Source organism: Oncorhynchus mykiss, chromosome 11 (assembly GCF_057628025.1).
Source record: "Oncorhynchus mykiss isolate SJ-2025 chromosome 11, ASM5762802v1, whole genome shotgun sequence".
In the NCBI taxonomy this organism is placed as follows: Eukaryota; Metazoa; Chordata; class Actinopteri; order Salmoniformes; family Salmonidae; genus Oncorhynchus; species Oncorhynchus mykiss.
Genome location: NC_143032.1, coordinates 50,002,588 through 50,027,651, shown reverse-complemented (window position 1 = coordinate 50,027,651; position 25,064 = coordinate 50,002,588). Strand labels below are relative to the sequence as shown.

Genomic DNA, 25,064 nt, shown 5'->3' with positions numbered 1-25,064 from the left:
AAAACACATAGCATAGATATTTGTATTTGCCAAGGTAGCAGCTACTCTACCTGTGGTTCAGCAAATTAAGGCAGTTAAACATTACAACAGATTTCACAACAGATTAAGTGTGTGCCCCCAGGCCACTACTCTACTGCCACATATCTACAACACAAAATCCATGTGTACCTGTGTGTATAGTGCGTATGTTATCATGTGTTTGTATGCATGTGTCTGTGCCTGTGTATTACACAACACACAGAACATTGTCAATCAACAGGGATCTTTTCCACAGTTAGGGGTGTAGGGTAAGGGTAAGGGTCAGGGATAGGGATAGGGTTAAGGGTTTGGTTAGGGTTAAGGTAAGGATCAGTTTTGATTTTGGTTAGTCTTTTTTCGCAGGTCAGCAATGTCATTATAGCATCTCCTCTTTTGCTACACCCCCAGTGGAGCAGGTTATGTAAGCTCAACTTCCTGGGTTGTTCTGCGGCTCCCTTGACGCAATTTTGGCAGAGACCGCGTCTAAATCTTTTTTTGAATCCAAAACGATGGATTTCAACACTCACTTTGCACACTTGCTCAGTGTCACGGGATTAGTTACATGTTGTCAGTAAGTACATATCAGTACCATGAGCTGGAGCAGCTCTTAGGGCCATGTAGGCTCGAAACCAACCAGGGGTTCAAACTACTGGCTCTGTCATTGCCTACTACTACACAGCTGAATCTCACTGACTTACAGAACATATTAACTGAAGACGACATGGGCGATGAAACTTGGGAAAGCATTCATTTACAATGGAAGAAGTGAAGTGTGCAGGGGGACTGTTGGGCAATGTGAGCACGGGCGAGGGACGTGAGCACGGGCGAGGGACGTGAGCACGGGCGAGGGACGTGAACAGGGCGTGACCAAAGTTGGGGAAAGCAGAACTTTATGCAAATACACTGTGACATTGCTGCGCTATTGACCAATCAAAGCTCACTATAGCTTGCAGACCCTACTGGATTGATTGGGGATACCTAGCAGTACCTAACATGCTTGCTAGCTTGCAAGCAGCCAAACGAGGGGAAAGCTAGTGTGGAGTGGTGAAATGCAAGTGCTAGTCAATACGTACTTTGAGTCTGCCATCTTGTGGCATGTACAGTAGTATAGTATGTGACTTAATGAATTTCATTAACACCTGTGGCCTCTGTTCCATGGTGTGCTATAAAATATTAATTTGTTTGTCAAATTACATTCATTTTTTGTTTTCTGGAATTAAATTGTTATGAATTGAAATATCAAAAGTTTGATGTTTAGATTAATCATGTTATTTTCTCTCTTCATGTTGGGCAGGCTAGATTGCAGTTAGTCAGAGAGTCCATACATTTTTAGAGTGAGGAAATCCAAACACGAATTTACAATGATTGTGTATGTTTGGCCACTGCCAGATGTGTGCGGTCTGCAGCCGCTTGTACACAAAATGATGAGAGAATTAAGCTACCGTGGACCACACAGTTAGCACCTGATACGCATATTGAGCACGCACAATAATGTCTCATCCTGTTAAAACAACGCAAAGAACAAGATGAAAATGGAATGCTAGATCAAGCTCTATGAAGCTGTTCAATCGACCGCCCGCTGGTTTGCAGTCTATGCTAAAACAGGCTGATATGTCACTGCCTCTCATGGTACTTGGACCTGCCTAGTGCCAGTCTTCTCGCAGAGTGTATCCAGTCATCAGACCCTGCGGCAATTTGCTTAGCTGGAGGTCAAACTGCACTCATTAGACCAGTCTCCAACTTTAGAGAACTTCCACTCCTAGAATTCAGTGAGTAACATACAGTATCCTGGCTGGGGCGCTCTGAGACTGCAATATGAGGCTGACGTTTGGGATATTCCCAAAGTATGGCTCCTGTATAATCTTCTCTGGAGTCACCTTGGCTCTCTGTACCCTCACCCTGCTCCTAGTTGCTCTCAGCGGCTGAAAGCGAGAAGGCGGGAGCGGCCCCAAAAGGCACTCTGCCCTTCAGGGCCGACCCCGTTGCCCTGGTGGGTAACCTGTTCCAGATCCACCTATCACTGACGTGTCTCCGTCTGCAGTACGGAGATGTCTTCCAAATGCATGTGGGCTCCCTTGTGGTGGTGGTGCTGCAAGGCTATGCCACCATTAAACAGGTGCTGGTACGGCATGGGGAGGCTTTTGCCAGACACCCTGACCTCTTCACCTTCTCTGCCGTGGGCCAATGGCACCAGCATGACCTTCAGTGAGTACGGCGCTGCCTGTGCGCTCCACAGGAAGCTGTGCAAGAACACCCTACGCTCCTTCTTGCAGGCAGAGCCGCGGGACCCTGGCACCATCTGTCTGCTAAAGGAGCACATGTGTGCCGAAGCGGCTGGTATGGTGGTGGTCATTTGGGAGCGCTCAGAGGGGAGCGAGGGGTTAGTTCTGGACCCTGTGCTCCCGCTGGTCACGTTGGTGGCAAATGTGGTGTGTGCCCTGTGTTTCGGGAAGAGGAATGACTACAATGACACCGAGTTCCTCACTATTGTGCACATCAACAACGAGGTGTTGTGGATCTTCGCTGCAGGAATCCTGGCCGACTTCTTTCCTGTGTTCCGCTACCTGCCGAGCCCGTCTCTGAGGAAGATGGTCGAGCACATCAAGAGAATGTGGAACACAACATCGAGGAGCACCTGTAGACATTTGAAAAGGTATGAACCACACCTGGGTCATGCAAATTAGAGCACGCCACAGAAATAGTTTAAAACAGAAAAAAACACGAGTGCTTCATTTTGGGTCACTCCCAATAGTCACTCCCTGTTCCAGTCAGTTTTCTTCTGTTTGGTGCCTAATCCCAAGCGGGGAATTTTTAAAATGTAAATATGCTTAAATCATACTTCATGAGTATATTTAAATTATCTAAATTGGAACAATTTTTAATACATTTAATGTCCAGTTTGTGTTTTATTTTATTGGCATTTAAGTATATTAAATACATGTAAAGATATCTAAATTGGGACACTTTTTTGTACTTAAGTATATTTTTAGTATATTAGATAAAGAGCAAAACAAATATACGTTGAATATACCTTAAGGATATTTTATTTATATTTCTCATAAATTATAAATATACCAAAATTATAAATATACCAAAAAAGTGTATTTATAATTTACTTGTACAAATACACTGCTACTCATTAACCACATTAGCTATTGTAATTAGCCATGTAAAGGTTACCTTGATTGACCAAGGCATCTTCTCTCTGTGGCTGGAGCACACAACTGCTTTGTAACCCTTTTGAGAACTGTGCACCATTCACATTTCACACTTTAGTTGTTCGCATAATGGTAATAAATTAACATTTAAATAAAATGTGTAATGTGTTACATTTGAATGAGATAAATATGAGGAACAATATCATATTATAAATCTAAACTTCAACAGAAAAGGATGCTGGGGGATATGCACATTTCTGTGTTAATGCGTTTTTGAAAGTATACTTTAAATATATTTTGTGGACATTTAAGGTAAATATACTTTTTGAAAGTATACTTAAGTATATTTTTTTGTAATATGAAAAACTATACTCTCAGGAAGCATGTTCCTCCACTGTGCAATAAACAATCATTATCATTGTCAACTTTGCACATTTCTGAACAGAATTTCAGAAAGTACATCAAAACTCATTATTGGCACTGAAACTACAGTGCCTTGTAAAAGTACTCATACCCCTTGGATTTATTCACACTTTGTTGTTACAAAGTGAGATTAAAATGGATTTGTAATTGTAATTGGTAATTTTTTGACAACAATCTACACAAAATGCTATAATGTCAACGTGGAAGATTTATATTTATTTGTTTTCAAAAGATTGATAGAAATGAAATAACTAAAATATAGTCATTGCATAAGTTTTCAGCTCCATGAGCCAATATGCTAGAAACACCGTTGGCAGCAATTACAGCGTCTTTTTGGGTAAGTCTCTAAGAGTTTTACACACCTGGATTATGAAACATTAGCCCATTATTTTTTTCCTAATTATTCAAGCTTTGTCAATATGTTGGTGTTCATGGCTATACATCAATTTTCAAATCTTGCCATAGATTTTCATGCAAATTTAAGTCAAAACTGTAACTTGGCCGCTCAGGAACAGTCTGTCTTCTTGGTAAGCAACTCCAGTGTAGATTTGTGTTTTAGGTTATTGTCCTGCTGAAAGGTGAATTCCTCTCCCAGTGTCTGAAGCAGGGTTTCCTCTAGGATTTTGCCTGTGCTTAAAACTCCATCCAGTTTCTTTTTATCCCAGAAAAAAGCATACCCATACCATAATGCAGCCACCACTATGCTTGAAATAAGGAGGCGGTTACTCAGTGATGTGTTGTGTTGGATTTGCCCCAAACATATAGCTTTGTATTTAGGCCCCAAAAGTTTTTTTTGCAGTATTACTTTATCAAAACAATGTTGTTGATCCATCCTCAGTTTTCTCCCAATAATTTAATGATAGTGAACTTAAAGCCTGAAAAACTATTAATTTAAAGTACACGTTTAATAAGTGTAGTAAAGGTAGATGATAGTATATTTATAGTATACTAAAAGACTGAAACAACTATCAATATAAAGTGAACTTTTAATAAGTGTGTTGAAGTGTAAAGATATGAAATGTATAGTATACTTAAGATATACTACAAAAATACCTCTCATATTTAAAGTATATTATTTTAATATTTTGTATATTTAAGTATACTTGTTAATAATTAAAATCAACTTTTTGGGGGATGAACAGATCCTGAACACAGACAGTATGATATATCGCAATATTTATGTATGGTAACATATCCAACGGGATTTAGCCATTCTACTGTTACAGCTGGAGGCAGGGGTAGGAAATGTTGATAGATATGCTATTGAAACTATGGGCTAGAGGCGTATAATCTATCATGTGTATACAGTGAAAAAAACGAGTTGACGAGGATAGTTTTTGCAGACATCTCAACCTGGAGAGACATCTCAGCTTTCATGTGTGACTTTGAGGCTGAACTTGGTAGATTAGTAAACCGTTAGATTAGATATGATCGGTGCTATCAGATGCTGGTACAGAGGCACAGAAAACCAGTCAGCCATTGAGGGATTTGTTTCAGAGGGATAGATTTTGCTGGGGGGGATACACAGAGAGTAAAGGACTAACGCAGGGGTAAAAGAAAGAGAGAGGGAGGGAGAGATAGTTTGAGGAGAGGTACATGTGGAAAAGGCAAGGTTACTTTTTGGAAAGCATATTTTTGCTTGTGATCTTGCCTCTTCGGGTTGCATATGCGAAAAATGGAAATAGTTGGAAGCTGAAATCGAAGCTACAGTATAAGAGACCTATACTCTAGGACAGGACAGACCAGGCTAACATATACCGAACGAGGCTTTGTTCTTGTGCACAGTGTCTAAAACGCCCGCGCATACTCTTTAATTAGGAATTATTAATCTGGTGGAAGCTCACATGTTTTCTAGAAGATGCTGCCATTTTACAGTCTCACTCTCACAGTTTGAGGGTACATTTGATTAGTGGGTCGTGTGCTAAAGTTTTGAAAGGATTACATTTGATTGTGAGTGTACATGGAAATGTAATGGATGTATATAGGACCCGGATATAACCTGGCGTGGCAAGGTTAGGACTCGTCCTGCGCATTTCATCTGAATCGTAATAGCTGCAGGCACTAAGTAGAGTGTGAAGTAACGTTTTGATGATATGTGTGTTTCCAGGACTGTATCCGTGACATCACAGATGCTCTGGTTGCACTCTGTGAGGAGCGGCAGGAGGATGAGGACACAGCAGTGCTGTCCAACTCCCTCAAATCCAGATGAGTTCATTTTTTCTTCTGGAGGATCTCCATGCCTTGCAGGGATGGGTTGAATGCCTTTGAACAGACCAGCACTGCGGAAATCTCGTTAAGTTGGCGCTCATCATACCATGGATGCGATGATGGTAATAAATAGGATTGTAACTGATGTTACAGTTTTTAGTACACTTTTACATTTCAGGACTCGATACCGTCATAGCTGGTTTGCAGTGGAGCCTCTTTTACCACATCAAGTTTCCTGACATTCAGATCAAAACACACCTCCTCACTCCTCCTGACTGAACAGCACTCCTTCTAGAAAACTTGAATACCTTATGCCCTTATAGCGCTATATGGTCCTCATACCTTGTCTCTTTGTACGTCTGCTTGGGTGTCTGCTTTACCTGCTACTTTACCTGCTATGCTAAGAATAATTCCTTTGTTTTATAAAAAAATGGATGGGAGTTCAGCTGTTTTAGGAATGAACGGTCATTCCTGACAAACAGCATGTCCTAATGAGCAGAGATTCCTGCAGTACCGCCCAGTTTGACAGTTTGATGGTGTAGATGGGCCGTCCGTGCAGTTCCATACAATGATCTAATCTTTCATAGACAGATTCCCCCTCCCCCCTCCCTTCTGTCCTGTCCTCAATGGCTAGAGACCATTGCTTGCCAGGGTGACACGCAAAAGGTCACTCTAATTTGCTAAAGCCCAAGCTAGTTTTGATGTGGGCTGAGAAAACTGGTGCAGTCTGTTCAGTAGGCACGATGCATTCACACAGAGAGAGAGAGAGAGAGAGATTTTGGATACTTGGACAGTCTACTCAGACAGACACAAAGGGGATCACACACAGGGGTATTGCACCGTACGTGAATCACAATCACACAAATCATCCCTTTATTTGAAGATGGGAACTCCAGGATAGATGGCAATAATCCAACAGTCTTCCTTTCTTCTTGGGTCTCACTTTTTCTGATCGACTTGGCAATGTATCTGATCCTTTTCTCTGCATTTTCACTTTCAGGTACAGTATCTTGTTGTCTTCACCCGAGACATTTAGTATGTTGCCTTTGTATGGTTTAGGCGACCACATTGGCCCTGCCAGACTCCCACGGTTTGTGGACAAGACCAAGATGCCTTTTACCCGACGCCTTCATAAACAAGGTGTTCCATCACGTATCCTACGTCCTCTTCACCATACCACACGGGTGAGGCTCTGATAACACTCACAGTAACAACTTGTAATGTATATTTCTGCATGGTGCCTGTCTGCAAGTATGTGCAGATCAAAGTGTTAGTTCTGGGAATGGAATGTTGCTATTCACTCAGTTGGTCTCTTTTGTCCTCCTTTTCCTCCCTTTAGTACCACAGAAAACGTCACACTCAATGCATACTTCATTCCTAAGGACACTTGTCTTCGTCAATCCGTATCAAGTTGATCATGACACGTGAGTGTTATCTGTATGCGTCTCAAAACACACTTGCAGCGATGAGACAAGACTGTAACTACCAATTGGATACCAAGAAATTGGGGAGAAAAAGGAGTAAATAAAAAAATAAAAATATAAGAAATGCGAATTTCTGTTTCCAAGTTGCAAAACATTTTCCGTTGTGTGCCCTAATGAACACAACTCTCTTGTGGTGGTCATCACTGGTTGGTTGTCGTTTAACTCCAACTGGACCGTCAGTGGCAGTGGCGTCATTATCCCTGTAATGCAAACACAGTTGCAAGCTGTCAGAGTCAAGACAGAGTTGAGCCGATACATATTGAGCAGCCATATCCAAGGATTTGTTCAGAGTCATTTCCTCATTGGTAATACAATTGATTGATATTGATATTTACCTAGAAGCATGTTATGTGCTATTTTAGTGGTTTAAGATCAGCCTATTCCAAATATAACTTAAGTACTTTTATGATATCTGAATACAATGAAAGAATATCTATGCATTCCAAGATTTGGAAAAGAGTATTGTAAAGGGTCATCCCCAGTATTATTTTGACTATTAGGGATGGTGATTGGTCCTTCTACCTTCATCAAGTGGAATGAGTTTAAAAATGCCTTTTATTTAAACCCCTATCTGGTTATTAATCACAACTAAATGCTTAGGAAGACGGGGAGTGTTGTTTTAGATAAGAGCCTTGGGCACCACGCAGCGTTCACTCAGGGTTCATTCCTACCCGTCTCACTCTTCCCCTCCTCTTCATCTGTAACTCCGGGGTTTAAAGAGATCTCTCTATCTCCCTTTCTCTCCCCAATCCCCATCTGAAGTAGTTTCCGGGGCTACTCATAGATAGAGTAGAATCGCCTTTTTACTAAATGCTCTCCCGTCTCTCCAACAGACCGATTAGACACAGTCTTTGGATCTATCAGACTTATTCCAGGGAGGTTAAGAGGACAGAAGACACACGTCTGAGAAATTCAAATTTGGATCATGTGATGTTCTATTTCAATATATATATTTTTAGATAAAACTAGAACTGAAAAGTGGGATGGGACTGGAGAAATGTGACCACTCAAAATCGTAGATTGAGATAAATTTTTTGAACATATTTTAAAGCACTGTTTGTTCGCAAAGACTAATTCTTTAAGAATATAACTTGCCTCAAAATATAAACTTGGTTTCATGTTCAGGCTCCATGCTATCTTCTCCATGATAAATCCTGTTAAGTGAGCCATAGGATAATTAATTTGCCTCTGTGCTGTCATAGGAGACTCCAACTATGTCTGTTATAGCAGAGAGATCGTTTGGGCGGGTGAAATAAGGGTTGTTAATCAGCAAAATAGCTGCCATACTCTACAGGGAACGCGACCCCCCTACGCTCACCCAATTTCTCTGCCTGTTCCCTCTGCTCTCTGATCAACCCATTTGTCTCTCACTTAGTTCTAGTCAGCAGAGCTCATAGTATCTATTAAACTCTGGAGTTATTAAGAATAACAAACTAGGGTGAGCATGTGTAGAAGCAGCTCTGATCTGATTGGGCCAATACAGCAGGAACGCACAAAGCGAATCAGAAGGCTAATGCGGCAGAAAACACTTGAGGGGTACAGTATGGTTTAAAAAAATACTGAGCCATTAGGATCGCCCCATTGAAGACAAAGGGAGGTCTACAGATGTCGGATCTTAATTTGACCCATTTCACCACAGGAGAAAAATAATCCTTTAGCAGAAGGATTTTAATAAATACTTCATATTTAGAATCGCCGCCAGGGGGCATCTGAGTTAAGCTATAGACCTTTTTGGGATGGTCAAAAATAACAAACTCATTTAGAATGCATGGCCCCACTCTACCTCCGGCTAGCTAGCTGCCAAGTGCATGTTCACAGGCAGGAAAGCAAACAAAGTCTACATATAAAGACAGAAAAGCAGTGTTACATGTAGCTTAGTCAGTGTCTGGAGAAGATGGAGGCGGAGCTAGCCAGCCAGATACTTTAAAGGCTGTGGGCTACTTCGCCTGGATAGTGGTGAGAAGCAGCGGGCTGTATTGGGGAGGTGTGCAGTGGACACTGTCGCCTCCATAGAAATTAGACTCCTTGTATGACAGGCAGAGATGTTAGGACCATTTTTTTTCACAGGGCTGTAGGGAAGCCACATTTTTATATTTATCTGCTTATAATTTCCAAAATTTGACAGGCTATTTTAGTCATCTTGTCTAGTCAAACATGCCTACACTAGGCCTGCAGCTTCTCTTCCCTCATAACTTCTTGACTTAGAAGACAAATTAATAATAATACTAGAATGAACGCGTCAATCATCTAGCTGACACCTGTAAAGCTTTCTCTTTCAATGTTACTCCTCTCAATGGGCCCGGGGAGAAAACAAATGGGCTCTAACAGGGTAGCCTACATATTCTTCCCTTGCAAACATTTTCAGATTAAAACCAGTGAAAATCCATGTTTCTGACGCATATTTTACGTGGTTGAAATACTGTCAGCTGTTATGTAAAATTATCACTCACTGAATAAGACACTCACATATGCCTACTTAAATATTTCACCCCTGTGAAGAATAATGTCTCTATTACAATGCATACGTTTAGTATATTGTGAATGACTTGTTTATTGTGAAAGATTGTGATATTGTGAGAAACGAATATATCGCATTACAACAGCCCGCTGCTTTTCACCACCTTCCAGGCCAAGTAGCCCACGTCCTCTGAAGTATTCGCATTTGCTCGAGATACTGAAAGAAATACATCTTTCCATATTGCTTCACTCCTTTTTCCGAGACAAAAAATAACATTTGGTGTAACATTGTACTGCAAGAAATACTTAATTCTGCAGGAGTTAATTTCATATGAGGTTACATGAGAGATGTTACAGGACTGTCAGTGTTCATATTTCAGGTAGAATTCCATTTAACCCATCTCAAGTTCAAAGGTATGGTTTTAGCCCTCTCATTTCAGCTCTCTCATTTGATGGCAAAGTAAACATGTTATAATGTGACGTATTAGTATCTCACAATATCAGGATACTTCACCATAAACAAGTCATTCACAACAATATTCAAAGTAGGCATAGTAAGAGAGACATTAGTCTTTCACAGTGTGAAATATTTAAATAGGCATAGTACAGGATAGTTTACATTGCACAATTAAATAGTAGTCCTACATACAGTAATGGCAGTGTAGTAGAATACCAGGAATACTTGTACAGTGGTGCAATATAGTTCACAGCGGTGTCGGTGTAGAGATATGGAAAGAGTCCTCTTGTGACAAGAACATGGAGAGAATAGATACTTTTTTGTTCATGGGTTAGAAAGGAAATGTGTCTTCTGCTTTTCCCAACACCCTGCAGTGCAGCAACCCTAGGTGGAGAGCAATTCTGAGGGGGTTACGTGCCTTGCTCAAGGACACAATGTCAGGAGATGGTACATGGGAGCCTGCCAGCTGCCAGTTCAGTTCCATACCCAGTTTTGTGTCGTCCAGGGCATGAACCATTGTAGTCATGGCACAACACTCATTAATTTGTCCTGTAGGGACCCAAAGTGGTGCACATTTTTGTTTTTGCTTTAGCACTACACATCTTATTTAAATCAAAGGAGGGGGACCCTGTTATATGTTCAAGAAAGCAATAAGCAGAATTCATTATTGCTGGCCTCATTGCATGTGTGCTACAGCAGTTACAGCCGCTGACCCCAGCACACATATAACAGCGTAGGTATGGGTTTGAATCAGGCCCACTTACCTTCCCCTTCTTTCCACTCTCTTTCCCACTACTTTAAAAAATAATTTTAAGAATAATAATAGGCTTGTATAATATAATGACGATATAGGCTATGTCTAATAATATGCCATTTAGCAGTGGGAGGATTGTAACAACACATGGGTGCGGAAAAGTGTCCGATTCTTGAATGATAATATCCAGTCATTGTCGCATGATTAAAGAGACAGGGATGGCGTGCACCGCTGGAGTGGGGATGGTGAAATCAGCTGTTCAATCAGCTGTTCAATCAGCTGTCAATCAACTGATGGCTCAAATCAGGTCATCAACTCAGCTAGGGAAACAAACAGTAGCCTGTTACTGGTTCTCACAACTTTTATTATGTGACAATGGATAGGCTAGCCTTTTATTTATTTATTTTATTTCACCTTTATTTAACCAGGTAGGCTAGTTGAGAACAAGTTCTCATTTGCAACTGCGACCTGGCCAAGATAAAGCAAAACAGTGTGACACAGACAACAACACAGAGTTACACATGGAGTAAACAATAAAGGAGCCAATAACACAATAAACAAATCAATGACACAGTAGAAAAAATAAAGTCTATATACAGTGAGTGCAAAAGGCATGAGGAGGTAGGCAATAAATAGGCCATAGGAGCGAATAGTTACAATTTAGCAGGTTAACACTGGAGTGATAAATGAGCAGATGATGATGTGCAAGTAGAGATACTGGTGTGCAAAAGAGAAGAAAAGTAAATAAAATAAAAACAGTATGGGGATGAGGTAGATAGATTGGGTGGGCTATTTACAGATGGACCATGTACAGCTGCAACGATCGGTTAGCTGCTCAGATAGTTGATGTTTAAAGTTGGTGAGGGAAATAAAAGTCTCCAACTTCAGCGATTTTTGCAATTCGTTCCAGTCACTGGCAGCAGAGAACTGGAAGGAAAGGCGGCCAAATGAGGTGTTGGTTTTGGGGATGATCAGTGAGATATACCTGCTGGAACGTGTGCTACGGGTGGGTGTTGTTATCGTGACCAGTGAACTGAGATAAGGCGGAGCTTTACCTAGCATAGACTTATAGATGACATGGTGCCAGTGGGTCTGGCGACGAATGTGTTGCGAGGGCCAGCCGACTAGAGCATACACGTCGCAGTGGTGGGTGGTATAAGGTGATTTGGTAACAAAACGGATGGCACTGTGATAGACTGCATCCAGTTTGCTGAGTAGAGTGTTGGAAGCTATTTGCAGATGACATCGCCGAAGTCGAGGATCGGTAGGATAGTCACTTTTACTAGGGTAAGTTTGGTGGCGTGAGTGAAGGAGGCTTTGTTGCGAAATAGAAAGCCGATTCTAGATTTGATTTTGGATTGGAGATGTTTAATATGAGTCTGGAAGGAGAGTTTACAGTCTAGCCAGACACCTAGCTATTTATAGTTGTCCACATATCCTAGGTCGTAACTGTCTTCCCGAGGCAGCTTTATTCATCCCGGGTATTCCACCAAAACACTGACGCCGGAGAAGAGGAAGAAGAAATGGGGTCCAAGTCAGACTCAGGTGGCGTGCATACCATGTAACATACTCTATTTTACGGAATCATGGCCCTCTCCGGATATATTGTCTTCATCCATTCAGCCAGCGGGGTTCCCCGTCTATCAAGCAGACAGGGAGAAAGAAGTCTCCGGGAAAATGAGGGTTTTGTTTCATGATTATATATACATACACTACCATTCAAAAGTTTTGGGTCACTTAGAAATGTCCTTGTTTTTGAAAATAATAAAATAAATGTGTCCATTAAAATAACATCAAATTGATCAAAAATACAGTGTAGACATTGTTAATGTTGTAAATTACTATTGTAGCTGGGAACAGACACATTTTTTTAATGGAATATCTACATAGGCGTACAGAGGCCCATTATCAGCAACCATCACTCCTGTGTTCCAATGGCACGTTGTGTTAGCTAATCCAAGTTTATCATTTTAAAAGGGTAATTGATCATTAAAAAACCCTTTTGCAATTATGTTAGCACAGCTGAAAACTGTTGTCTGATTAAATAAGCAATAAAACGGGCCTTTAGACTAGTTGAGTATCTGGAGCATCAGCATTTGTGGGTTTGATTACAGGCTCAAAATGGCCAGAAACAACTACTACTACTACTACTCTTGTTCTGAGAAATGAAGGCTATTCCATGCGAGACATTGCCAAGAAACTGAAGATCTCGTACAATGCTGTGTCCTACTCCCTTCACAGAACAGAGAAAACTGTCTCTAACCAGAATAGAAAGAGGAATGGGAGGCCCCGGTGCACAACTGAGCAAGAGAACAAGTACATTAGAGTGTCTAGTTTGAGAAACAGATGCCTCACAAGTCCTCAACTTGCAGCTTCATTAAATAATACCCGCAAAACACCCGTCTCAACGTCAACAATGAAGTAGCTAGAAAGGGTTCTACCTGGAACCAAAAAGGGTTTTTGAAAGAGTTCTCCTATGGGGGCAGCTGAAGAACTGCTTTAGGTTCTAGACAGCACCTTTTTTTTCTAAGAGTGTAGCAGAATCACACGCATATACAATGCACATGGCTCCACAATTTAGATACACCATACAGTAGCATATTATAATTATAATAAAAACACAATTATAAAAACTTGTTTCATTCTCACATAATAAGATACCATACATGCATAGAGAGTTAGCTATAGGAACAGAGGTATTCAGTTTAATGTCTATCAACTGCATCCATGCCTGTTGGATAGTAAACAGTCCCCCCAGGATTTCACTATTCTGAATAGCAACATTTTTAGCAAAATTAACAAACTCACACATAATGTGAGGGAATGCACATTTTAACCAATCACCGCGCTTTAACCACAAAAATGGTTCAATTATGCAACATGTCAACAAACCTTTTCCCTCGTCAGTGAATTATCGCGACAAATTGGACAATATCATTGCAAATTGCCATGCAAAATTGAATTATGCTGCAGCAAAATCAATCATTATGGCCTGAAACTATCACAAAAAAATGCTACAAAATCCTGGAGGGACTGAGTAAAGCAATAACGCTTTGTGCCTCAACAGTGAGAGCACAATGCATAGTTATTTTTACATAAAATAACAGAATAGCGATTGTTGAAATACTAACATGCTAGCTAGGATACAAAGCTAGCATAATGGTCCGTGCTATCTGTGATCCTTGGGACGTAGGGGTTAAGGTTAGGGACATCCCGGATAGCACTGACCCTAGCACAGTGCAAAAAAACGACACTAAGAACTAGCAGCTCGTGCTCAACATTACAGTGATCATTCCACTGAGGTTGTACAGATAACATTCTAAAACTACCAGAACTCCGACTCAATTCATAAAGTTTGAAACAGAGAACATACTTTACAACTACGGTGATATTTTAAACACTTCTAAAATAATTAGCGGAGCAGAACAACATATAGAGGACTGAGAAGAATGGAGAAGAAAACAGAACACGTAGCACCAACGGGCTCATAGTCTTGATCGTCATATTTTCTTGTACCAGCTCTGCTAAACTCAGATGACACGACAGATTTATATTTATTTGAGAAATAAAATAAGACCAATAATAACCAAAAATTATGATAAAATAATAAAGTGATAAAATAAAAAAGTGGTAAAATAATAAAGCAACAACACCAGTAGAATATTAATTTAGAAATAGAATAACCCCTAAAGTGACCTGATTGACCCAGTCCACTCTAAGATCACTGTATCAAAATAGAATACAAGCATAAAAATTGTACATAACCTAGGGGAACAAAATTACCTTCCCACACTCAACTGCAGAGAAGCACATTTTGGATCTGAATTTGTATATAAAATTTTTTTTTTATTGACACCTGCTGGGACACACTGTACTGTATATTCAACACATTTAACACCCGAAAAAGTAAGACATTGCTGAAAGGGAAACGAGTGGAAGGGAAAACCAGTGGAATCAACCTCACCAGTAATGACACAGTTTTTAGAAAGTGCCAGTTAAAGTGCCAGTTTTTCAACAAATGAATTAAATATGAAAAGCTGAAATGTCTTGAGTCAATACGTATTCAACCCCTTTGTTATGGTAAGCCAAAATAAGTTTGGGACTAAACATTTGCTTAAGAAGTCACATGATAATTTGCATGGACTCCCTCTATTTGTAATAATAGTGTTTAATATGTGTTTTTAATGACAACCTCACCTCTGTACCCCACATATACAAATATCTGTATATCGAGCAGTGAATTTCAAACATATATTCAACCATAAAGACCAGGGATGTTTTCCAATGCCTCACAAAGAAGGGCACCTATTGATAGATGGGTGAACATGTAAAAACCTGGTGAAGTTATTAATTACACTGTGGATGGTGTATCAATCCACCCAGTCACTACAAAGATACAGTCATCCTTCCTAACTCAGTTGCCGGAGAGGAAGGAAACCGCTCAGGGATTTCAGTATGAGGCAAATGGTGAATTTAAAACGGTTCATGTCTGTGATAGGGAAAACTGAGAATGTATCAACAACATTGTAATTACTACACAATACTAACCTAAATAACAGAGTGAAAGGAATGAAACCTGTACATAATAACAAATATTCCAAAACATACATCTTGTTTGCAATAAGTCACTAAAGTAAAACTGCAAAATAAGGTGGTAAAGAAATGAACCGCATGTCCTGAATACAAAGGGTTATGTTTGGGGCAAATCCAAGAGAACACATCACTCTTCATATACCACTCTTCATATTTTCAAGCATGGTGGTGGCTGCATTATGTTATAGGTATGCTTGTCATTGTCAAGAAAGTTTTTTTAGGATAAAAATGTACCGAATAGAGCTAAGCACAGGCAAAATCCTAGAGGAAAACCTGGTTCAGTCTGCTTTCCAACAGACACTGGGAAACAAATTCACCTTTCAGCAGGGCAATAACCTAAAACACAAGACCAAATATACACTGGAGTTGCTTACCAAGATTACATTGTATGTTATTGAGTGGTCTAGTTACAGTTTTGACTTAAATCGGCTTGAAAATCTATGGCAAGACTTGAAAATATCAAGATGGCGCCGGAGGAGATGGCCGCCGTTTTACGGTCTCCTAACCAATTGTGCTATTATGTGGGGGTTTTTCACGATAGTTGTAAATTATTTTGTACATAATGTTTCTGCAAACGGATCTTACGGCAGAAAAGAGCTTCTGGATATCAGGACAGCGATCACTCACCTCGGATTAGACAAAGACTTTTTCAACAACAACAACAACAAGCAGGACACACACAATATTCTCCAAACACCCCACAGGGCAGACATCCCAATTATACACAGAAGGAAGTGACGCAGAGGATGAAGAGCCGGATGCCTCGTCCGGACCCGCGGAAGGCGAGTGGGAAAGCTGCCGTTACCGTCAATACTACTCGCCAACGTGCAATCATTGGACATTAAACTAGACGAGGTACGATCACGAATATCCTACCAACGGGACATCAAAAACTGTAATATCCTATGTTTCATGGAATCGTGGCTGAATGACGACATGGATATTCAGCTAGCTGCACGCTGCACCGGCAGGACAGAACAGCACACCCCGTCCAGTAAGACAAGGGGGGTCGATGTGTGCATATTTGTAAACAACAGCTGGTGCACGAAATCGAAGGAAGTCTCTAGATTTTGCTCATCTGAAGTAGAATATATTGTGATAAATTACAGGCCACACTACTTGCCTAGAGAGTTCTCAGCTATACTTTTTGTGGTATAGCACCCCAGGTGGTGAGGGTTGGTAGCAACACATCTGCCACGCTGATCCTCAACACTGGAGCTCCTCAGGGGTGCGTGCTTAGTCCCCTCCTGTACTCCCTGTTCACCCACGACTGCATGACCACGCACGACTCCAACAGCATCATTAAGTTTGCAGACAACACAACAGTTTTCGGCCTGATCACCGACAACGACGAGACAGCCTATAGGGAGGAGGTCAGAGACCTGGCCGGGTGGTGCCAGAATAACAACCTATCCCTCAATGTAACCAAGACTAAGGAGATGATTGTGGACTACAGGAAAAGGAGCACCGAGCACGTCCCCATTCTCATCGACAGGGCTGTAGTGGAGCAGGTTGAGAGCTTCAAATTCTTTGGTGTCCACATCAACAAGACAGTCGTGAAGAGGGCACGACAAAGCCTATTCCCCCTCAGGAAACGAAAGTTTTGCATGGGTCCTGAGATCCTCAAAAGGTTCTACAGCTGCAACATCGAGAGCATCCTGACCGGTTGCATCACTGCCTGGTACAGCAATTGCTCGGTCTCCGACCGCAAGGCCCTTCAGAGGGTAGTGCGTACGGCCCAGTACATCACTGGGGCAAAGCTGCCTGCCATTAAGGACCTCTACACCAGGCGATGTCAGAGGAAGGCCCTAAAAATTGTCAAAGACCCCAGCCACCCCAGTCATAGACTGTTTTCTCTACTACCGCATGGCAAGCGGTACCGGAGTGCCAAGTCTAGGACAAAAAGGCTTCTCAACAGTTTTTACACCCAAGCCATAAGACTCTTGAACAGGTAACCAAATGGTCTTGACTATTTGAACTGTGTGCCCCTTTTACGCTGCTGCTACTCTCTGTTTATCTTATATGCGTAGTCACTTTAACTATACATTAATGTACATACTACCTCAATAAGTCTGACTAACCGGTGTCTGTATATAGCCCTGCTACTCTAATTTTCAAATGTTTTTTTTACTGTTGTTTTATTTCTTTACTTACCTACACACATACATACCTTTTTTGCACTATTCGTTAGAGCCTGTAAGTAAGCATTTCACTGTAAGGTCTACCTACACCTGTTGTATTCAGCGCACGTGACAAATAATCTTTGATTTGATTTGAAATGCCTGTCTAGTAATGATCAACAACCAACTTGACAGAATAATGTTCAAATATTGTACAACCCAGATGTGCAAATCTCTTAGAGACTTACCCAGAAAGACTCACAGCTGTAATCACTGCCAAAGGTGATTTGAGCATGTATTGACTCAGGAGTGTGAATACTTATGGAAATTAGATATTTCTGTATTTCATTTTCAATACATTTCAAAACATTTCTCAAAACATGTTTTTACCTTGTCATTATGTGGTATTGTGTGTAGATGTCTGAGATAAAATAAAATCTATTTAATGAATTTTGAACTCTGTAACACTGTAACAACAAAATGTGTAATAAGTCAAGGGGTATGAATACTTTCTGAAAGCACTGTAGATCCAATTCCGACAGCCTGGAATTAGACCTCCTCATCCTCCACTGGCTGTCCTGACCTCAACTTCATGATCACCTGCCAGAAATAGAGAAAGAAAGGAGTAAACGAGAGAGAAGGGTCTTGAGTGGGGCTTGTACTCCGTACATTTGTTTTGACAGAGAATTCCTCATTGTCAGATTAAAACTGGTGTGTGTATGCGTGTGTGTGCATGCATGATGGTGTAGTGGACATGAGTCGGCCATGGTTGCTCATGGTCACAAAATCCGTGTCGGCCCTTGGGCCAAGAGGGAATATCCTCTTGGTCTAATGGTCGACGTTGGCTTCCCTCACGTTAGACCCAGGATCATATCCCATGTGTTACAATGGCATGCCTCAGGTTCCTCAGTTTGCCAATGTATTGCTCTGTCTGATAGTCGTCTTGGGCCATTAGTCAATTTATATCCCAGACATCACGTCCTCAAGAAGAGGAGTTTTATCTACATTCTGCAAAAAAAGGAAGGGTAGTGTGAAGAAAATGAACCTTACCTCTTTGAGCTGGGCTATCTCTTTACTCTCCAGGTTTCTTTGTGCAATGTTGGTTATGGTCTTCACTCGAGTGGCATAACTAGAGGATAAATAATATGAAACGGAGAGATGGTATGTGTTACAGAGATGGTACGTGTTAAATTATGCTACGATATACATACGTGTTACAGAGATGGTGCGTGTTAAAATATGATACGATTTACATACGTGTTACAGAGATGGTACGTGTCACATACATGGTACGTTACACACAAACAAGAACAACCCAAGCAAGGGCAACTGAAATGGCACAAGGGTGCCATTTTGGAGGGTGCATCTTGGGGGCTTAGTACTACAGTTTTAACCATTTCCTGGAGCTCCAGCCTGGTAAGGATGTAGGGATGTGATTTCAGCATTTTTTTTTACTATAGGCATGGTTCAATTGGACATGAGTTTCTCTTCTTATAGCAGAGTTTGTTAGAAGTGTTTGTCGGTGGGGGGCCAGGTGTTTAGGTGTTTGAGTTGTGTGTTTTATGGGGTACGTTTGATGGGAAAACTCTCTCACATAAGAGAGGTGAGCGTCTCGTCCAGGTTGCAGTCAGAAGGCGAGACGTTAACGACCATGAGCGTCTTGGCATTGCCGCCCAGCGAGTCCTGCATGATCTGGGTGAGCTTGCTGTTCCTGTAGGGGATATGTGGCAAGTCCGAGGACAGGGCAGAGATCACATCTCCCAGAGCACTCAGAGACTTGTTAATGGAGTTAGCCTCCTATAGAAAGAGGAGGAAGGGAGAGAGAAAGAAAGAGACAGAGAGCCTTGGTTATTGTTGTTACTGTTGTCCCGTTGACAATTTTGATTCTTATTATTTTCATATTGTAAATATCCAAAGTAAGCTTTGGCAGTATGTACATTGTTACGTCATGCCAGTAAAGCAAATTGAATTGACAGAGAGAGAGAGAGAAACAGCGAGAGATAGAACGAGAGGGAGGATTATTCAACAATGATATCCATGGGAAAAAATGCAAACTGTTAGTTGTAAAACAGCCCGCCCACATAAATGACTGTAATATATAAAGCTTTATGCCTGAATTCTAACAGGGTAACCTAATAACCTTGAGCTGGTCGTCTTTTGCCCCAGTCTTGGCTGCTCTCTCGCTCCCTGCCAGATCCACCAGACTCAACTTCCCAAAGCTCACACTCCCATTGGTCAGATTCCTGCTCTCCACCATGATCCCAATGATCAGGTGGGAACGAGAGCTCTCCACGTTCATCTCTGCATCAACCACACAGAGGAAAAGAAGTAAGCCTTTTTAAATCAACACCTAAAATTGTTTTCAATGTCTGTATATAGATTCATTTCCTGTTTACTTTATTCCTATTTTCTGATTGTATCATATTTTGTCAGAGAAACAGAATTATGACATGAGGTAGAATTGTGAAGTATGGTATCATGGTTGTCACGTTAACCCCTGAAGTAAATGAAAGAGCCAGTGATTCAGCTAAGACCCCAATATCTCCTCTTTACATGCGCCTTGCTTAGCAGCTCTCTCTCTCTCTGAGCCCAGTTCTGTAAGGATGTACCTACCATCCACTCAATCTGACTGACTAAACCAATAAATCAAAACCATTTAACAGGGTGCTTTTGAAATGGGGAGCGGGCGTTTGGGCATACTGGTGGCTGCGTTATGGCGGTTGGCGCAAGCCTGCTGAAACATGGCGAAGAGCTCCCCGGCGCTGGAGGCCTCTTTTGTCTCAGCTCCCTGGGCAAACACAAGCCCCTTTCTGTTCCTTTTAATCTCCACCCGCCTGCTCTGGGCCTCGGCCCCGCTCACAAAGAGGTCCTGGAGCCGGTCATTATACAGTTCCAACATATAGACCGAGACCTAGGAAGAGAGTAACACAGAGAAGAGATGAGAGGAGCAAAAAGGACAGGATGGAGGAGAGGAAGTTTACTGTAAAGTATATTTGCTTCTTGTTGCTGATATAGTGAGGGATAAAAGTATTTGATCCCCTGTTGATTTTGTACGTTTGCCCACGGACAAAGAAATGATCTGTCTATCATTTTAATGGTAGGTTTATTTGAACAGTGAGAGACAGAATAACAACAAAAAAATCCAGAAAAATGCTTGTCAAATATTTTATAAATTGATTTGCATTTTAATGAGGGAAATAAGTATTTGATCCCCTCTCAATCAGAAAGATTTCTGGCTCCCAGTTGTCTTTTATACAGGTAGTGCTCCTAATCTCAGTTTGTTACCCGTATAACAGACACCTGTCCACAGAAGCAATCAATCAATCAGATTCCACACTCCAATCCACCATGGCCAAGACCAAAGAGCTCTCCAAGGATGTCAGGGACAAGATTGTAGACCTACACAAGGCTGGAATGGGCTACAAGACCATCGCCAAGCAGCTTGGTGAGATGATGACAACAGTTGGTGCGATTATTCGCAAATGGAAGAAACACAAAAGAACTGTCAATCTCCCTCAGCCTGGGGCTCCATGCAAGATCTCACCTCTTGGAGTTGCAATGATCATGAGAACGGTGAGGAATCAGCCCAGAACTACACGGGAGGATCTTGTCAAGGATCTCAAGGCAGCTGGGATCATAGTCACCAAGAAAACAATTGGTAACACACTACGCCGTGAAGGACTGAAATCCTGCAGTGCTCGTAAGGTCCCCCTGCTCAAGAAAGCACATATACATGCCCGTCTGAAGTTTGCCAATGAACATCTGAATGATTCAGGACAACTGGGTGAAAGTGTTGTCGTCAGATGAGACCAAAATGGAGATCTTTGGCATCAACTCAACTCGCCGTGTTTGGAGGAGGAGGAATGCTGCCTATGACCCCAAGAATACCATCCCCACCGTCAAACATGGAGGTGGAAACATTATGCTTTGGGGGTGTTTTTCTGTTAAGGGGACAGGACAACTTCACCGCATCAAAGGGACGATGGACAGGGCCATGTACCGTCAAATCTTGGGTGAGAACCTCCTTCCCTCAGCCAGTGCATTGAAAATGGGTCATGGATGGGTATTCCAGCATGACAATGACCCAAAACACATGGCCAAGGCAACAAAGGAGTGGCTCAAGAAGAAGCACATTAAGGTCCTGGAGTGGCCTAGGCAGTCTCTAGACCTTAATCCCATAGAAAATCTGTGGAGGGAGCTGAAGGTTCGAGTTGCCAAACGTCAGCCTCAAAACCTTAATGACTTGGAGAAGATCTGCAAAGAGGAGTGGGACAAAATCCTTCCTGAGATGTGTGAAAACCTGGTGGCCAACTACAAGAAACGTCTGACCTCTGTGATTGCCAACATGGGTTTTGCCACCAAGTACTAAGTCATGTTTTGCAGAGGGGGTCAAATACTTATTTTCCTCATTAAAATACAAATCAATTTATAACATTTTTGACATGCGTTTTTCAGGATTTTTTTGTTGTTATTCTGTCTCTCATTGTTCAAATAAACCTACCATTAAAATTATAGACTGATCATTTCTTTGTCAGTGGGCAAACGTACAAAATCAGCAGGTGATCAAATACTTTTCTCCCTCACTGTATACAATAGGAAATAGTTTCTCATCGCTCAGAAAGTCTTTGCATCCCTCACCTTGAAGTCAAACTTGGTGGCATTCTCCTGGAGGATGTCAAATACGGCATTGAACGCTCTAGGCATGATGCCTGGGCTTCTCTGGTCTCTGTCACCCACCATGGTGAAGGTCTTTCCGGAGCCTGTCTGACCGTACGCGAAGATACACACGTTGAAGCCGTCGATGGCTGACTGGATCAGCCTGGAAAAGAGACTGGTTCAAACAGGGATTCTGAAAGACACTGTAAGGTCAGAAATGTTTTTACAGGAACCTGAGGCATGTCATTGTAACACATGGGATATGATCCTGGGTCTAACGAGGGTGAAACCAACGTCTTGACCATTTTATTTTTTTATTTTTTTTTACATTTGTAAAAATTATTTATTACAAATTACACAAGGAAGGGGTAACATTAAAGAATTAGAACATGAAGGACAAACAATACAGCATCAAGACACTAAAGAGAAAAAAGGAAAAGACAAAAGAAAACGGCAAACAACAATGCAAACATTTTTTTTTTATAAATACATTTAAAACAAAGGACATCAAGGACAACTGAAATCATAACAGCAATGCCAACTGTATATGTTTGTGTGCATGTCTGGCACTATTACATGTATGTGTGTGTTCTTGCATGTGTTTATTTGAATGAGAGTGTGTGTATATGCGTGTGTCCAAACACCTGCACGGCATCAACCTCAGGCAAACCGGCGTTAGTTGTAAAAACACTGCCAGTTAGTGTCATTCAAATGTACTTTTATTATGTTTTATTTTGACTTTTTTTCCTTTTATCTTTTGACCATCATTCTCTCTCTCACACAGCAACTCCACACCCGCTTGTCTCCAATTCCACATACCAACCCTCAGCTTCCCTCAGCCCATCCCATCTATCTCTGCTGGCCACCCACGTCTCTGCTGGCCACCCACATATCTTTCACTATGCTATGATGTTTAACGTACAATTTGAATCTATCTAATCGAATCTACAGATTGCGTGTTGAAGATAAATACTTTTACTAAGAGTATTACTATATTAGTAATTGACTGACCCGGTCTCTCCAGATCTCCTAACAGTACTATTTCTAGGGTCAATTTTAGACCAATGCTATGCATTTTCAGCCATTCCTGAACCTGAGACCAGAAACAGGCTACCTGAGGGCAATACCAGAATAAATGGTCTATTGATTCTGTATCCTCACAACAAAATCTGCAGAGTTTAGATGATTTTATACCCCAAATATTCAACATTTTGTTGGTGGCAAGAATTATATATAATATTTTTAGCTGAAAAGCACGAAGTCTTGAATCTTGCGTTGTTTTATATATCAACTCATACACCCTGTACAATCTGTATGGCACAGTTGTCAACATCCTGGTCCTCAAATGAAACTGGTATACTTTCCTATTTATGCTATGTTTATTCCTCCGCCAGTTTTGATCCTTTATATTGGGCAGACAGACCAGTTCCCTACCTCCTCCCGCTGCCACACGCCTCCTCCATTTTTGGGGCAATGCTGTAATCAATTGGTTGTACTCTTTGATTGAGCAGACCTTCCCGTACAAGTTATGTCCTTCAACTCCATGAAGGACATTACTCTACCATTACAATTTACAAAATAATTTAAGAACAAAATACCCTTTTCAAACATCTTTCCCATAAATATAGGTACTTTATCAACCAGCACATTTGAGTTCAGCCATAATATTTGTTCTATATTTTCAGGGGGATGAATTTGAAATTGTAGCCAGCTCTGCAATGCTTGCTTGAAAAAGACAGATACTTTGAAAAAAGTATCATTTTCAATTAATCGAAAATGAGACATGGCAATCTGCACAAAGGCAAAAAGGCAATTTTTAAACAATGGATGAGCTTTTCTTTTTAATCTACTTGAGAAGGAATTGGGAATTGTCTGTAGAGTTCCGAGACAGGATTGTGTCAAGGCACAGATCTGGGGAAGGGTACCAAAAAATGTCTGCAGCATTGAAGGTACCCAAGAAAACAGTGGCCTCCATCAATCTTAAATGGAATCTGTTTGGAACCACTAAGAATCTTCCTAGAGCTGTGCTGCAGAAATGCTGCAGAAATCTTTTGGTATCCTTCCCAGATCTGTGCCTCGACACAATCCTGTCTCGGAACTCTACAGACAATTCCTTTGACCTAATAACTTGGTTTTTGCTCTGACATGCACTGTCAAATGTAGGACCTTATATAGACAGGTGTGTGCCTTTCCAAAGCATATCCAATAAATTGGATTTACCACAGGTGGACTCCAATCAAGTTGTAGAAACATATCAAGGATGATCAATGGAAACAGGATGCACCCGAGCTCAACTTCAAGTCTCATAGCAAAGGGTCTGAATACTTATGTAAATAAGTATTATGTAAATAAATATTTTACTCATGTAAATAAAGTAAAAAAATACATACATTCGCAAAACTTTCTAAAAACCTGTTTTCACTTTGTCATTATGGTTATTGTGTGCAGATTGATGAGGATTTTTTTTATTTAATCCATTTTCGAATAAGGCTGTAATGTACCAAAATGTGGAAAAAGGGAGGGGTCTTAATACTGCACCGTATAGTATTCATTTTTGTATATCTGTGTTTATATTATCCATGAGTTTCTAGTACACAGACCATATGGTTCAAGTGGAAATAACCTAATTAATGAGAAAAGCATCTAATCAACAATGGCACTATTTTCAATTGCCTCTGCAACTCGTTCAACTATTCACCAGTTTGATGCCAAAACATTTACAATATATACATATAG

General features: G+C 41.1%; 1 long non-coding RNA gene and 1 pseudogene across 2 annotated transcripts in view; one reads left to right on the top strand and one right to left on the bottom strand.

Annotated features, from left to right (window-relative positions):
- Positions 1-25,064, bottom strand: part of LOC149979609 (uncharacterized) — a 300,792-nt gene that overhangs the window by 133,699 nt on the left and 142,029 nt on the right. The window lies entirely within an intron of this gene.
- Positions 1,834-7,235, top strand: LOC110535039 (cytochrome P450 1A1-like; annotated as a pseudogene).